This window comes from Lissotriton helveticus, chromosome 5_1 (genome assembly GCF_964261635.1).
Source record: "Lissotriton helveticus chromosome 5_1, aLisHel1.1, whole genome shotgun sequence".
Lineage (NCBI taxonomy): Eukaryota > Metazoa > Chordata > Amphibia > Caudata > Salamandridae > Lissotriton > Lissotriton helveticus.
This window is the reverse complement of record NC_136065.1, coordinates 240630853-240646411: the sequence shown is the minus strand read 5'-3', so window position 1 is coordinate 240646411 and position 15559 is coordinate 240630853. Positions and strand designations below refer to the sequence as shown.

Sequence of the window (15559 nt, the reverse complement as noted above, 5' to 3'; positions counted from 1 at the left end):
CCCATGTAAATCGTCGCCTATAATAATCTGACCTCTTAACACCATCAATGCCATACATACGTCAATGAAAGGAGATGTTTCAATTTCCACAGGGGCATATACATTTACAAAAATATGGGTTCTTGAACTAATCACATACTGTACCCAACTAAGCATACTTGCTTTTACTTCCAACTCAGCCTTCTAAAACCCCCACACCGTGGCAACTGGGTATAGAAAGTACAGACATACTTACCAACACGAGCAAAGGAAGTGCCACATGATCTCGAATCGGGTGTGACGACCCAGCTCGGTTAAGCCACCGATATATGCAAAGTGGCCCGTAGCATCCGACACACGAAAAGGCCTTTTTAATAGGGACATTTTTCAATGGCTGCCGAGAAGAGCGCCAGATACGGTGAATCAGCATTCCTGAAACCACTGTTTCAATACCCTCAAAAAACAAAATATTGGCACCAGATGCACTGCCAGGACTGAAAAGGTTGATGACTTCATAAATGCTATAGAAGAAGCAGATGACAAAAAGTTCATCAAGTACTTAAAGAACCTTGCAGGTGAAAACAGGTGATTAAGAAAATATCACAAGCTTGTGAAATATCATACCATCAAATCAAGAAGACTTTGGAGGCCAAGTTCATTTCAATGCTGAATGCCGATTATGAAAGGTACATTTTCAAGCAAGCAAAACAGCAACCTGGTGAGACAATGGATAATTTTATTGAGAGACTTGATACGTTTATAAACCACTGCAAATTCAGTTAATTCAATGAAGAAGAAGCCATGCTCAGTTTGGAAAAAGTACTCAAGGATGTAAGAGCATTGGAACATGCTGATCGACAAGCTGCATATATGAAAGCTAGAACAACCCAAAATGAATCAGCATTGAGCATGAAAAGTAAGCAGAAAAACAAGGCGGAGACCCACCCAGTGATGTCTCAGAAGAAAAAGAAATTGTGTTTCCAATGCAGATTCTCCTTTCCACATGAAGGTAAATGTCCCGCCATTGGACAAACATGCAGAGGCTGTGGGAATGAAAAACATTTTGTAACTGTTTGCAAAGCGAAAGAAAAACTAAGTGCGTCACAATAAGACAAGAAGATGGATGCCAGAAGCATTCTAGCCAGTCCCACAAGGCCAAACGGCAACATCAACTAAGGCAAGTGCACAAAAGAAAGTCGATCTTTATCAAATTCAGTGTCCAGTGGTTCACTGATGTCATCATCGAGTGACGAGAAAAATGGTTGGTGTGTCAGTCAAAGATCGATGTGCACATGTAGAATTGGTCGCTTGCAAGAAAAAAAACAAGTCTGACAAGAATTATCACATGAAGCAAAAAAAGTTCCTTTTAATATTGTGCTAAAATCACGCTCAAGTTGAATGGGCCCTCTACAACTTTCATTATAGACAGTGGTGCATCGATAAACATAATGCCACCAGAAATGTACAAAGAACTGTCTCCGATACCATGTCTCACACTGTCAAGAATCAAGGTCCTTTGCTCCTTTTCTGCTTTCTGAGTCGACTTGGCCACCTACGTAGATGCCTCCTTGACCGGCAGCGCACCACACAGAGTCCCGAGCAGACACCTGAGCAGACCCTCTAGTAAGTGGTAAGGGGATTGTGAGCCCACATGTAAACTTTTCTGTGCTCTCCGTCATTTATTTGGTAATGTGTGCTCTTTTTCCAGACTGATGTCGGGTCGCGCATGGTGCCTTTCGCAGGTCGCTCCCCTAGTGAACTGCACAATCATACAAACAGCTTTTAGTTAGTGCAGCCCGGTGTATCGTGTAGTACGCCTTTCCTGGCGCTCTGCTCAGCTCATCACAAGGAAGTGTGGCTACTCTTTGCCATCTGCTTGCAGTCTATGGTCATTTTCTGACCTTGCATTTGCTCAAGCCCACCAGGCCCTACTCCCAATTGTCACCCACTCTGGCAGATCTCTATGGGTTCCCTTTGGCCACATTGGGATGCCTAGCTTTCATATGTTGATCATTTGACCTGTAAGTGCTTCTTGCTAAGTGTGAGACTTGCGTCTAACTGTCCTGGCACACTTCTTAGACTTTTCCTTCCTTCACTCATGGCCACAATGGACCAGACAAAACACAATTTTTAGATAAAATCACTGTTGTGTCCTATGCACTTTGTGAGGAGTGATAATGCATGACCCAACCGCAGCTTTATGTGGTATTTTGTACAGACTCAGCTGTTTTTTTCACTCACGGCTCTGCCCCTGACATTCATGGGAAATGTATGCTTATTTGTCCTCATGGTACAATCAACTAGAGCACAATCCACTTTTTTAACAATTTCTTTTTAAAACCTTTCTGCATATGGCACATTTGGCTCAGCATGATATAGATCAATAAGTACTTATTCCTTGCTTTTAACTCATCGGGCGCACCATAGAAATATTACAGCCCTAAATGGGATTACAGCTTGGAAATATTATTTTAATAGGTACTTCTGCTCTTCCATTGTCCTGAAGAGGCCAACAATTACAAGGGTTGAAACGCACCAACACTATTCATTGGAGAAGTCTTTCAATTCAGAATATATATTAAAAGCAGCATTTGGGGGGATACCAAAGAAATAGAGGACAAGCCTGTCCTCCGTGTGTGAACTGTCTTAATGACTACCTCCTTTGGTGGACTATGCATTTAATTTGGGAGAGAGCCACATATGTTTAAAGCACCTGGAAGACTGAAGAAAAGTTCTGAGTTGTCAGTTTTTTCTGTTCTCACATATTTGTTTAACTAATAAGGTGTTTGAGTGCCCTCTTTCTTTGATTTTGGGTTCATTCTTTTTGTTATGTATGTGTATTGTAATATGTTAATTTATATGTACTTGCCAGGTACGAGTACTGAGAGTGAGGATTATTAAGATTGTTTAAAAGTTAATGAATAAATCATGGTCTTTGATAAATAAACATGCCAGTGAATAATTTGAGCATTCACTGTGTAAAGTTCTTGTTGCAAAATTTGTTCCCACAGTATACCACTTTTCTGTTTTCAGTCAGTCAGTCATTAAGTCTTTATTGCGATTCTTCATCATAAAAGACAATCTATAACAAATAATACAGAGTTCATACAAGATAAAAATCATCATGTACAGGATAAAAGGAAAAACTCCTTTCTAAAATCCAATAGTACCTAAATACATAATATTTACATTATAAAACTTCCCTTTAATAGAATTAAATATAAAAATAGGCAATATACTTAGACATATATAAAAAAAAAGAGAAATAAATCTCTAATATGAAAAACTCTAGCTTGAGCTAACCAATCCTGTAGTGATTCCCATCTATAGATCCTACTTCAGATAACCATGACCTCAATCATTCCAGCCGGCTATACCCCACCCTTTTTAATCCGAAGGACCCATGCCCAACTCAAAAGTGTTGCTACGCCAATTACAACTGGATTTGAAGTATCATTTTTCTGTATTCTACTTGCAACCAGTGCTGAACTTGTTCCCATACGCGAACAAACAGGTTTTAACCATATGCGCCTAGGTTGATGGTACGCAGGGCAGGCAAATAAAAAATGATCGATGGTTTCAGTGTGATGTGGACAAAATACACATTTATCACTACCAGCAGAGTTCCATCTACTGGATAACCATCGTAGAGGTAGTGAACCTACTCTGAACTGGTGATACAATTTGCGATCGAGAGGCTTCGTAATGGTATCCCAATAATCTTCCAGGGAGGGTTTGTCCTTAGTATCAAGAAAGACTGTTGTCAAGGAACTACTGACATGGGAGGAGAATCTCTTGACTTTAATAATTTCCCAGTACACAGCACTTTAAAAATTTTTGATGGAAACTCCGCTGTGTCCGGATTGGTCCAAATTTTCCCCATCCCCATATCTGTCAACAGTGACTTGATTTCAGCCAGCCAGGAGATCTTATGTGAGCCACCCAACCCTTTAACTTTCCATCATAGCTTTAGCGTACATGGAGAGCTCTGGAGTGATCCAGAGACGTCGCCAAAAATTCCAAGGGTCTGTAGCGTGCCACATCCTCAACTGCCTGGCAACCAAGGTCTAACAATAAAGGAATGCGCGGTGAGGATTGGGGTAAGCCTACAGACGACCTCAAAAATTTATTTTGGGCGACAATAAGTGGGGATAGATTGTTGAAACCCCATAGTTCTGCACCATACAGAATTGCCGGCAAAATGTTAGCGTTGTACCGGACATTGTCTTCCACTCGCTGATCCACTATGCCGACCGAGACATAGTGCGAAAACCACGCCTTAAGGGAAACGACAATAACCAAAGGAGTCCTAGGCTACCCAACGCGGAGCGTGGACCATACGAGTCCTTTAAGGTGGACGACCCGCATATTCTCTCTCCCCCCACCACCACCAACAGGGTCGCCATTCCCCGCCGACTCAGGGCGGTCAAAAATTGTGAATATTTTATCTTGACAGGCAAATACTGTAAATTTGTCAGTCCTGATGATGGTCCCAATTAATTGAGCACTAGGGATCGAAACGTCGACTATGTAGATTGCCTTCACAACCTAAACCATTGTGTTAAATCCTGTTGTGTTTTGGCAGTTGCTTGGCATACCTTGAATGTAACACTGATTTGAAAAGTGGCCAACATTTGCTCTTTCTTTTGCCTGTTTTCCAACACTCTGGAAATTCTTCTTTATTCTTTGTGTTCTTTTCTTTCGTGGTACAGGATTGTGCCTTGTTATCCTTTTTGAACTACAAGACTTACATTGTTGAAAAATAAAACGTCCTGTCCGGCTGGACAGTGACAAAATATAGTTTCCAATTATGGCCTATATTTCATCTATTTTCTGTTTTATCTAAAAAGCTAAGGACCCTTGTTCTTGAATAATGGCAAAATTTTAGAAACATAGATTTTAACAATGGGGGCAATTGGCTTGGTTAGGGACAACCTATGCTCTTTAGTCAATGCACCAGCTTGTTGGGTGTGTTTTAAAGCTGGCATGTCAATTTGGGGCTTCCAGCTCATTTTGTCGCTGTAGGTGACCCCCAGGTAAGTAAAGACAGATGTCTGTTCCAAGGGGTCGCCACCCATATAAACCCGTGCTCTAACAGGCTTCGACCCCTGTAGCACCATGAACTTGGTTTTCCCCAAGTTGACCTCCAGCTCATGTTCGCGGCAGAACACCTCAAAACAAGACAGTGCCAGCTGTAATCCCTGTCTCGTCTTGGATAAAAGCAGGGTGTCGTCCGCGAACATGAGCAGTGGAACTTTCATGCCAGCTAATGTTGGCGCGTCAGTCGGGTAATTTACAAAGTACTGGACCACCCCGTTTATAAATAAAGAAAACAGGGTGGGAGCCAGCACGCACCCCTGTCTGACTCCTTTACACACCTCAAACCTGTCAGTAACCTTCCCTGGTTTACCCCAACGGACCTGGGCGGAGGTATGTTTGTGGAGTTTAACCAAGATTGCAACCAGTTCATTATGCATCTCCTGCTCCAGAAGTACTTTCCAAAGTTTTGCCCTTGGCACAAGATCAAAAGCGGATCTAAGGTCCACAAAGGCCGCAAAGAGCATTCCCCCACCTAAAAGCACCTCCTTCCAATACAGTAGCACAAATCTGAAGGCCTGGTCCAGGGTCCCTATATGTGACCGAAAGCCCGCCTGTAAGGGAGTTAGGATGTCAGCTTCGGTCAACCAACACTGTATTCTCCCAAGTACTAGTCGTGCTATTATTTTCTGAACCGCATCGATTAGACTAATTGGTCGATAATTGGCCGGAGCAGAGCGGTCACCTTTCTTAAAGATCGGTAGAATCTCTGCTCCGAACCAAGAATCGGGAACCGATGCACCACTAGCTAAGGCATTTGCTAATACAGTTATGTATGGAACCCATTAATCTTGCTCATGCTTGAATAAATCTGCCGGAATGCAGTCAGGCCCAGGAGCTCTGCCACTCGAAATCAATTTCAGCACAGACTCCAGCTCTTTATGTGCGAATACCAATGGTACATCATAACTGGGGGGCAAAACAATCTCGACATTACAATTAAGAATCTTAAATTGATTTTCAAAATAGGTTACCCACTGCTGCGGCTCAACATGGTTATTTGGAGTCAGTAGTTGCAGGCACTTCCCCCATTTTAATAAGTTCCAAAAGTGGGTCATATTGCGACCATCACAGGCCTGTAGCAACTCCTTCCATCGGTCTTCATCCCACGATTTTTTTGCTTCTATCTGCACTGCTTTATAAATAACCCTACATCGCTTGATATTATCATGTGATCTAGTTTTAATAGCTATCACCAAGGCGTGTTGGGCCTGCCTACAACTATTAATATACCATGAGCTAGGCCTCAGCAATGTATCTTTATTACGTGGGAGATTTTTAATAAAGTACTTTTTAAGACCCCAAAAAAGATCACTATGGATACTCAATACCTTAGCATTGAGCACCTCTTGAGACTCACAGCCGTTGAGTTTACAGAGGGAATTTGAAACCATGTCCCTAATGTCAGCACGGATCCTTTCATTAGTGGCTATCTTGGGCCACCGAACCCTTCTTTTGTCATTAGAAATAGTTACCTTCTCCTGAACTATTGCATCTTCACACGTGGGGGAACTACTAAAACTACTATCGTTGACTGACAAAGTCAGGGGGTTGTGGTCACTTTCAGGCCTACTCACGACCACCATATCTAAAATAATCTGCCACATCTCCACATTAACTAAAATGTAGTCAATGTGGCTACCAGATCTACCGTTGTTAAACGTTTGCACACCCTGTCTATCTGACTGGGTCCTGCCATTGACCGCCCTCAAACCCTTATCCAGACACAAACCCTTCAATTGGAGTGCAGCCTCGGACCATTTTCTTATGGGTTGTAGGTCCAGCTGTGGAATACCCCACAATGCATCCTCAGCTTCTGTGAGCTTACCATCATCCAGGTCTAGGGGCTCAAAGCACGTTTTGAAATCACCTCCAATAATCCGATAGCTAAGGTTGTCCTCCTGATTCAGATGACTTTCCAGGATTGAAACAACTTGGGAGCTCCTACCCCCCGGAAGACCCCTCGAATAGACATTATATATAAGCACATTGAGGCCCTTAGATGATCTGACCCGGATAGCCATAATGTCAGGGCTATTGATGGGAACCTCATCCACCTTTAACCCCTCACATTGCCGTACCCAAAGAGTCAGACTACCAACTGGTCTACCCCTTGGACCCTTAACTGCAGGTTTAAAAAAATGTAAATATCCCGTATGAAAGATGCCTTCCACAGCCCAAGTTTCTTGGAAGGCCCATATATCCGTGGTCTCTATAAAACAAGCCCAATCCAATGAGTGCAGTTTGGATTCCAACCCAGCAATATTCCACGAGGATAAAGTGGCGGAGAGACTCATTGAGCAGGGTCCTACCACCAAGCAATCCTCATGGACAACAGAAATCACCCGCTGGTCCGAGCTCTGAAAGGTTTTACTTGCACTACCAGTAAAAATAGCCTGAGTGGATTTGCACCCTCCACCCGACTCATTGTCAATACCGGGTGGATACCCACCTGCCGTCTTCTTAACCCCATATTCGTCGCCCCGCAGAGGGATATCACCTCCACTCAGTCAATCGTTGTCCTCTAAAGTGGATAATAATTCAAAACGATTGCTGGTCTGAATGGGATAATCGTATGCTGAACGCCCTATGGGGAACCCAGGTCTCCTTGAATCGTGGGGTCCTACAAGGCTTATAAAAAAAATCTAAGGGTAAAATCTTGATGTCATCAGCAGCGGGGGGATAGTGGGCAGCCAACTCAAGAATGTGTTGTACAAAAGAAGGTGACCTAAAGCTCAGTACCACGCAATCACCCGCCAAGGACTTTTGTGAATGACCAATCCAATTGATACGCCTCACCATTTTGAATTCATCAAACAATGCCTTACTGATACCAGACTTTTTCCTCAGAAAGTAAAGAGCCTTATTTTTAAGGGTTGACCAGTGTTCACAAGTACCTACAGGGAGTGGGGGTACGTTTGCCAAAATAATAGTATAGGGTGTTGCTTCGGGGGGAAGGTGGAGGCTAGGAAGCATATCGGGACTCCCTTCCAGCCCTTCTTCGGCCCTTCTCCCATTACCTACTACCTCATCCCGCTGCAGTGTTTGGGCCATAGTGACGTTTTTTGGGTTCGACCAAGCATGCTTTACAGCACTCGGCACCTGAGAGACCCGGGCAGTACATACTTGTGCGTTTGGAGCGTCACCGATTTGCACAATGGCTTCCCCCCCTATAATATTACATGGTGCACCCCCGTTATCCTGTAGTGTAGCCTTAGTTGGAAGCCTTCGATTACTACAAGAGAGACATTTTTCAATTTTGTTAAGCCTCTCGTCTACTGAGTCAAGCCTTTTAAGAATAGGTGCGATGAGGGCAGCTAACTGATCCTTTAATATTGAACACAAGATTTCATTGTTAAGCTGGACATTAGCACTAGCAGGGGATTCATTTGTAGAAACATTAGCATTTGTATTCCCAAAAACATATACCCCATTAGTTCCAGTTGTGGTCACAGATGCGGCTTGTTTAGTTGGGCAACGACCTTTCCTTTTTTTAGTAGGCGGTTCAACCACAACCCCCCTAGTGCTTTCCTCCCCCTTGTCTTGACCATAGCCGGATTCTGGGTGCTACATTGTAACAATGAGGCATCAGGAGAGGGGGGCGTGGACGTCTCACATATTGAACCAGGTGAGGTAATCTCACCAGGGCGATTTACTTCAGTACTCGTTTGGGGAACAGGTAACTGGGCACATGGCAGCGATCCACCCCTTGATAGAACTGGCTCCAGAGAGAGCATGCGTTCAGTTGCCTGAATCTCGTGAATCACAACCGATTCAGCTCGGTTTAAAAAAGCGTCAAGTGTGCCCACCACCCTGTCCCGTACCTTCCGTTTACTCATGGCTGTAAAATTAGATGTAAGAGGAACACCCAGGAATCAACTTTGGCGGTTTACCGTGCACAACAAGCAGATACTAGAAGTCCCAATAATATAAACAGTCTTACGAATCTCTTCCGGGGAAGTTAGAGATGTGGCCCGGCCCGGCCTCCTCTGGGCTCTGACGGGCACGGACGAGCCCGCCCTCGGTCCGGGCTTCGCCCGCGCGCGTCCCGCCCTGCGTGTGGGCCAGAGGATTTTTATGCGCCTCCTGGCGCAGAGCTGTGACTCGTTGCGCCGCCGGGGGTTCTGGGTATTGTAGTTTCCCCGCTGCGGCGGTATCAGTGCTAGTAGGGCTGGCGAGGCAGGAAGAATCAGAGGGCCCCGCAGAAACAGGCAACAGACCCCGCAAAAGAGATCTGGGCAGGACCCACTGACAAAATACAGCAGAATTGGCAGCAAAGGCTTTCAGGTAGCGCGTTTCTGTTTTCATTATCTGATGCCCAGGTATAGTGGGTCATTTGGGCAAACCTCTGTAGTATGACACAAGGTGTATACTTGGCAGCTTCTACACTCTTGCGGGGTAAGGGATTTTTTGTGGCAACCATGTGGGACAAGGTAAACACAGTAAAAGCGCACAATTCATGTACTCCCAGGTACTTTGTTGAGTGCTTGCTTATTAAATTTCAACACTGCTACTGACATGGGATTGATTTCCCTTAACTACATCTTGAATGCCCATTCTGAAATACTGAGTCAGTTCTCAACATTGTTTCACGGACTTGGGAAACTTAAGACAATGAAGGTACAGCTTCACATTAATGAAGATATTCACCCTGTTGCACAGCGACACCATCACATTGCTTTAAACTTACAGGAAGCTGTTGAGAAAGAACAAGAAACACTGTTAAAGCATGATATCATCGCACGCTCTACTGGTCCGACAACAAGGGTTTGACTCATTAAGGTGGTGCCAAAAAAGGACAGTGGAGTTTCAATCCACATTTTTGTTACTATGAGACAGGCCAAAAAAGCAATCAAAAAGATATCCAGGTCCACACATTGCGGACATGATCACACAGCTGTATGGCGCCAAAGTCTTCTCCCGCATTGATCTGAGCAAAGCTTACCATCAACTTGAACTGGAATAAAACTATAGGTACATTACTACTTTTTCAGCGCATATTGGTTTGTTCAGATATACAATACTCAGTTGTGGTGTGTTGCTATTGCAGAAATCTCTCCAGGTGTCTTTCGTCGAGTAATTCAGCCTGTCACACATACTCTTATTTGCAATGATGATATACTGGAGTTTAGGGCTACATGAAAGAAACATGACAAAGCACTCATACAAGTATGCTGTCTGCTTGCTGATGGAAGTCTCACACTGAATTTATGAAAAAGACTGAAATTCTTTGGGCATATTTTCTCTGAAAATAGGATGACTCCTCACCCTGAAAAGGTGCAAGCATTGTCATCTACTTGCACTCCAGAAGATGTGATCATGCTGCAATCCTTCCTGGCCATGGGCAGCTACTGCTCCAGGTATATTCATGACTTTGTCACTGTGAGTGCCCCTCTAAGAGAACTAACAAAGCAAGATGTTCCATTTGAATTGTCATCTGAATGTGACCAAAGTTTCAAGAAAATAAAACGTACAAGTGAAAATGCAACTGAAATGTCTGACTTTGATCCAAAACGGATTATGGAAATTGTGGTGGATGCACGTCCAGTGGAGTTGTGGGCAATCCTTGCCCAACATAAAGGGCAACCCGATGCTCAGAGACACATCAAAACCCCACAGACTAATTTTCACGAGTGCCGCTACAGCGTCATAGCGCAATGTCCAAAGCAGCTGAGGCCTACATCAATTTCATAGTAAAGTCAAGTGTGCCTGGAGCTCTTTCTATTGAGCAAATTCTGACAGCTACCACTACAGACAAAGACATGTTTAAGCTCAAGGAAATCATTGCAACGCAATCATGGAGGAAGCATACTCTACCTCTTACAGATGATGTTGGATACCAGAAATTCAAAAATGTTTGTGAATAGCTTTCTGTTACACATAATGGTGTCATACTACGAGGTACTATGAGTGGCAAGAATAGTTATCCCTGAAAGCCTGAGGCAGCAAGTGATTGAACTGGCACACGAAGAACATTGTGGCATTAATGTAACTAAAAGAGCCCTCAGAGATCAAGAGTGGTTCCCGCATCTTGACGAAAGAGTTGAAAGGGAGCTTAAAACTTGTCATTTATGCAACAGCCTGTCTCCCAAAATGACTCAGCACCCATTGAACATGTCTAATCCACCTACGCAAGCTTGGAGAGGATTGCTGTTGATTTCTTCCGACCTCTCAATAACGGACTGTGAGAAGTTGGCCTGGTATATGATGTCCACTATTCTAGTGGGCACCTTGCACCAGTCCAAATGACCCTTATTGATGGTAGGTTGTAAAGTCAACCTTATAGAAAGCTATCCTAGTGGTAGCTGTAGAGAGCAGCCTTCAGGCTAAGACTTAGAGGCGAGTTAAGCAAGTTGTTTTACCAGTTATATTCTCTTGAATGAACAAATGACAGCACACCACACAAGGTATATATCAAATATATATGTATTTATTCTGAACACAACCACTCTGGACTCTTTATGAGGTTAGAGATAAAAGTACAATACAAGGAACTTAATTAGTATACAATAAGTTGCAAGGTATACGTTTTGCCCTAGGGGCCTCACAAACCATATACTCAAATAGTGGTACCACGTGAGGGATAGAAAGCAGGCCTAGGGCCTGTAGAACTGCTGGGGAAATCGGGAACCACCCAAGGTAGGGACGCAGGAGGCCCACGGGGGACGGATGCAGTGTCTAAACACAGCCGCGGATCACCATTGACTTTCTATGGAGAACGAACAAGTTACAATTTTAAAGAATAAGGGCACCTAGAGGTGAACTGCGATGGAACCCTTTTAGACTAGGACACTCGAGAGTCAAGATCCACGGGAGCACCAGAGTACTCGTGTTACCTCACCCAGGGAAGCCGGGAGCATAGGTGTCTTTTGGTGTCGGGTTTCGTTGTCAATTCCAATGGAAAGCTGCGAAGAAATGCTGCTGGCGACCAGAGGAAAAGTGTCCGGGTGGATCCGGGGGTGGGTCGGAGATGTGAAGAACCTGAAAGCAGAGGGGACAGATTCTGGGTCACTAGCCAGTGACCAGGATGGCGAGGAGAAGATGCCAGCCGATGTCGGGTGATTTCAGGTAAAAGAGGTGAAGCTTGACACTTCAGCCATGAGGACCAGGAGGTGTTGACGACAATCAGGAGCTGGATTCGAGCTGTCCCACAAAGGATGTTGAGTGCTGCAGTGCCGGAATCCGGATTGGACTGAACAAGCCTTGGTAATAGCAACCCATGCAAGATGGACAAGATTGGCTTTTGTTCAGACCAGCAAGATTTGGGGGACTCCTCCTTTAGAGGGGAGTCAGAGCACGTCTGGAGCAACCAGGAAAGCTCAGGAAATTAAGGATTGGCCTTCGTGGGGGTTCACTAGCCAACAGACTAGGAACCACGAAGGCGCCTCAAGCTGAAATGCACAAAGCGGGCCCACGGAACACTGGTGGAGTGTAGGCCTCTAAGCTTCGGTGCAAGAGGTGCTCGGGGCAGGGGCTTCAAATACCCCAATGCACAACTTCGGGATACGTCGGGAAGTAGGTGCAGTAGCAAAAATGCAGGATGTCCAGGAGTTCCTGTCCCACATCTCTCATGTCAGCTACGGGTCTCAGCTTTGCTGGGATCTCGGGTCAGCCTCAGAAATGTCTGTAAGTCCATGTCCTGTGTCGCAGATTCTTTGGGATCTGGCGGGAGCCTCGAAAATGCAAACTGGCAAAGATGCTGTTGGTGCCTGTTTGAACAGGGTGGTCACTCCTTGACCACAAGGGAGATTTCTTCCGTCTTCCAGTCTATATGGAATGTCGAAGGTCCAAGATATATGTTGCAGAGTTTCGTCCAGGGTAATCTAAAGACCTAGGGACTGGGCTCCTATTCTTATAGTAAGTTTAGGGGTTGGAATAACTCTAGGGTCCCACCTATGGGAGGACCTGGGGAGGGGGTGGTTACACCCCTTCCCCTTTGTCCAGTTTTGTGCCAGAGCTGGGGCAGAGTGCCCCAGCAACCGGTTTGAACTGGGAAATGCATGGAGCACCATGTGTGCCCCTGGCAGTGTCTGAAAAGCATTCACTGAATGCAACCCACCCTGCCCCAATACACTAAAGCCTGTCTGGGGAGGTGCTAGCACCTCCCTGGACAGGAAACCTATTGTCCAGGCCTCCCCTACTGGAGTTTCATCCAGCAACAGGAGGGAAGAATCGTGTCTGTGGCAGCAGTATCCATTTTGTGATGCTGGGGCTCTGTTTAACTTTAACCGGGTGTACCAGTGTGTACATGTCTTTTCCCTCTAGCAGAATGGAATGCTACCCCCACTGCCAGAACTGGCAGGGGGTAGTATTCCACCAAACACAACATGTTTTGATAAAGCCAAACCAAAGTTAGCATTAACCGCGAGAATTATAACGCACTTAAGAGTATATGGTATGGCTATATCATAGAACAGCTATAAGGAGATGGTTCCGAAAGCTGCAGAGGGGCGCAGCTCATGCTAGGGCACCCTCTCACACAAAACCAAGCACTCTGCCTTCAGGATTGTCAAGGCCTGCTATAGGAGTGACTTATAGGTTGATATGTGTCTATATGTAAAGGTAGATATAGGTATACTATATCTAAGTAAGGGGTGCTTACACCACCTTACCCAGGCTGCAAGTGCAGACCTGTGGTGCCATTTTGGAAGGCTAACCAGGGGTGGCATAATACGTGCTTCAGCCCCTGGTAGGCCTCTGGGGTACCTATGCCCTGGGTACCTAAGGTACCATATACAGGGACTCACAAGGGTAACCCAGTAAACAATCTGGGATGTACCTAAAGTACATGGTAACAATCTAGAGAGAGAACAGCTAGGCTCTGGTCCTGATTAGCAGGGCCACAGCCATACTAAAGTCGAAAAACCAGTGAAACACAGCAAAAAGTGGGGGTAACCATAGGAAGCAGACCCTACTCTCCTACACGGATATCATCTAATGGTAGTTGTCAATGAGTAATCGCGTTTTCCTCTAGTTGAAGACTTAAGACCATAAAGTACACATTACAAAGTGATTGAGAGGTTAAATTACATTTTCACAACTTCAAGTTTTCGAACCATCCTCAAATCTGACAATAGTCCACCCTTCATTAGCAGTGAGTTCAAAGACTTTCTTAATCGTTTAAACATCAAACATCATAAAAGTACACCTTTATGACCACAGGCAAATGGCGTAGTTAAATGATTTATGGCTCCTTTAAAAAGTGATGTTCAATGTGCTGCACTGGACGGCATCGACCTCAAGTCTGCTCTGCACTCGGCCCTTTGTGCATACCATTTCAGGACAGGAGAAAGTCCTGCCACCTTGTTGTTTGGGATAGCCCTTGGAATGACGATACCTCAATGGACCACCAGCTGGTCAATAGACCATGACTAGATTTGTGTCACTGACACCTCTTGTACTATTCACAAAAGGGAGGTCCCAGGGGTAATTTAAAGACTCTAACTGTTGAATCCCCTGAACAGAATTGACACCAACAACAATCAACAGAGAGTCTGCACACACTAACAAAGTACCCAAAAAACAAACACAAGATACTAAGGAAAGGTTTCTCAGAAACGAGTTCCCATCAGTACACCATCGAGACCGCCCTTCATCATCTGGGATCTCTTTAGACACTTATTCCTACTGCTGTTAGAGGTGAAAAAACCTGCACTGGCCTGTTAACAAGCCATGTTCCAGGAAAAACCACAGCAAATATATAGGATGTGAAAGAAGACGTGTCTGGTGGAGTACTGAATAGCAGTGCAGAGAAAAAGTGTGGGTGAAAAGAATAAGAAAAGGGGTTCTAAAATTAGGTAGTGTTCAGGGACAACAAATTTAATAACCACCGTCACACTCCTAAATCAATAAAAACAGTGCAATTAAGTGGCTTAACAAATAACCACTTAGTAGATGTATAAGGTCGACATGTTTCTGCAGTATCAAAGAGTCTCGAGATCTCCTGCTGCTTCCTCAGGACCAATTAGTGCTACTGCTAGATAAGATCAAAAGGATCAAAAATAAATAAACCATATCACCTGAATAGTGTAGGTAACTGTGTAAACATCTTCCCATCCTAAATATAAGAAGAGAACGTGTAAGTATGTATCACTTAAAATTATCAAAGAATAACAGGGTACAGTGTGAGGTATATACATAGCATGCAAATTGTGCATACAAAAACATATAAAGCCAGTCACATATAATTAATGGCCGGCACAGGGACCGTCTAAGTCAGTCACCACTCAACAAATTGTGAGTATCCAACATAGGTTCACTCACCCACTCGATGGGAAGGAAAAGCCCCACCTCACCTGGCGCGAGCTCAGGTAGATGGATGCACCGCACTACAAAGAAGATAACACAAATACAATCATTGATGTAAATAACACCTGCTGGTACTCCCAGGCAAACCAGTCCTGACATGCGCCACCTCTAGCGCCAAACAACACAAACCAAGCAGTCAACAATCTGGCTGATTACATTTCTGATTACAAAGAGT

At 44.5% G+C, this 15559-nt stretch overlaps 1 protein-coding gene across 1 annotated transcript in view; it reads left to right on the top strand.

Annotated features, from left to right (window-relative positions):
• The window catches only part of LOC144753077 (uncharacterized), a 353653-nt gene that overhangs the window by 150436 nt on the left and 187658 nt on the right, over nt 1–15559 (top strand). The gene's annotated exons all lie outside the window — the stretch shown is intronic.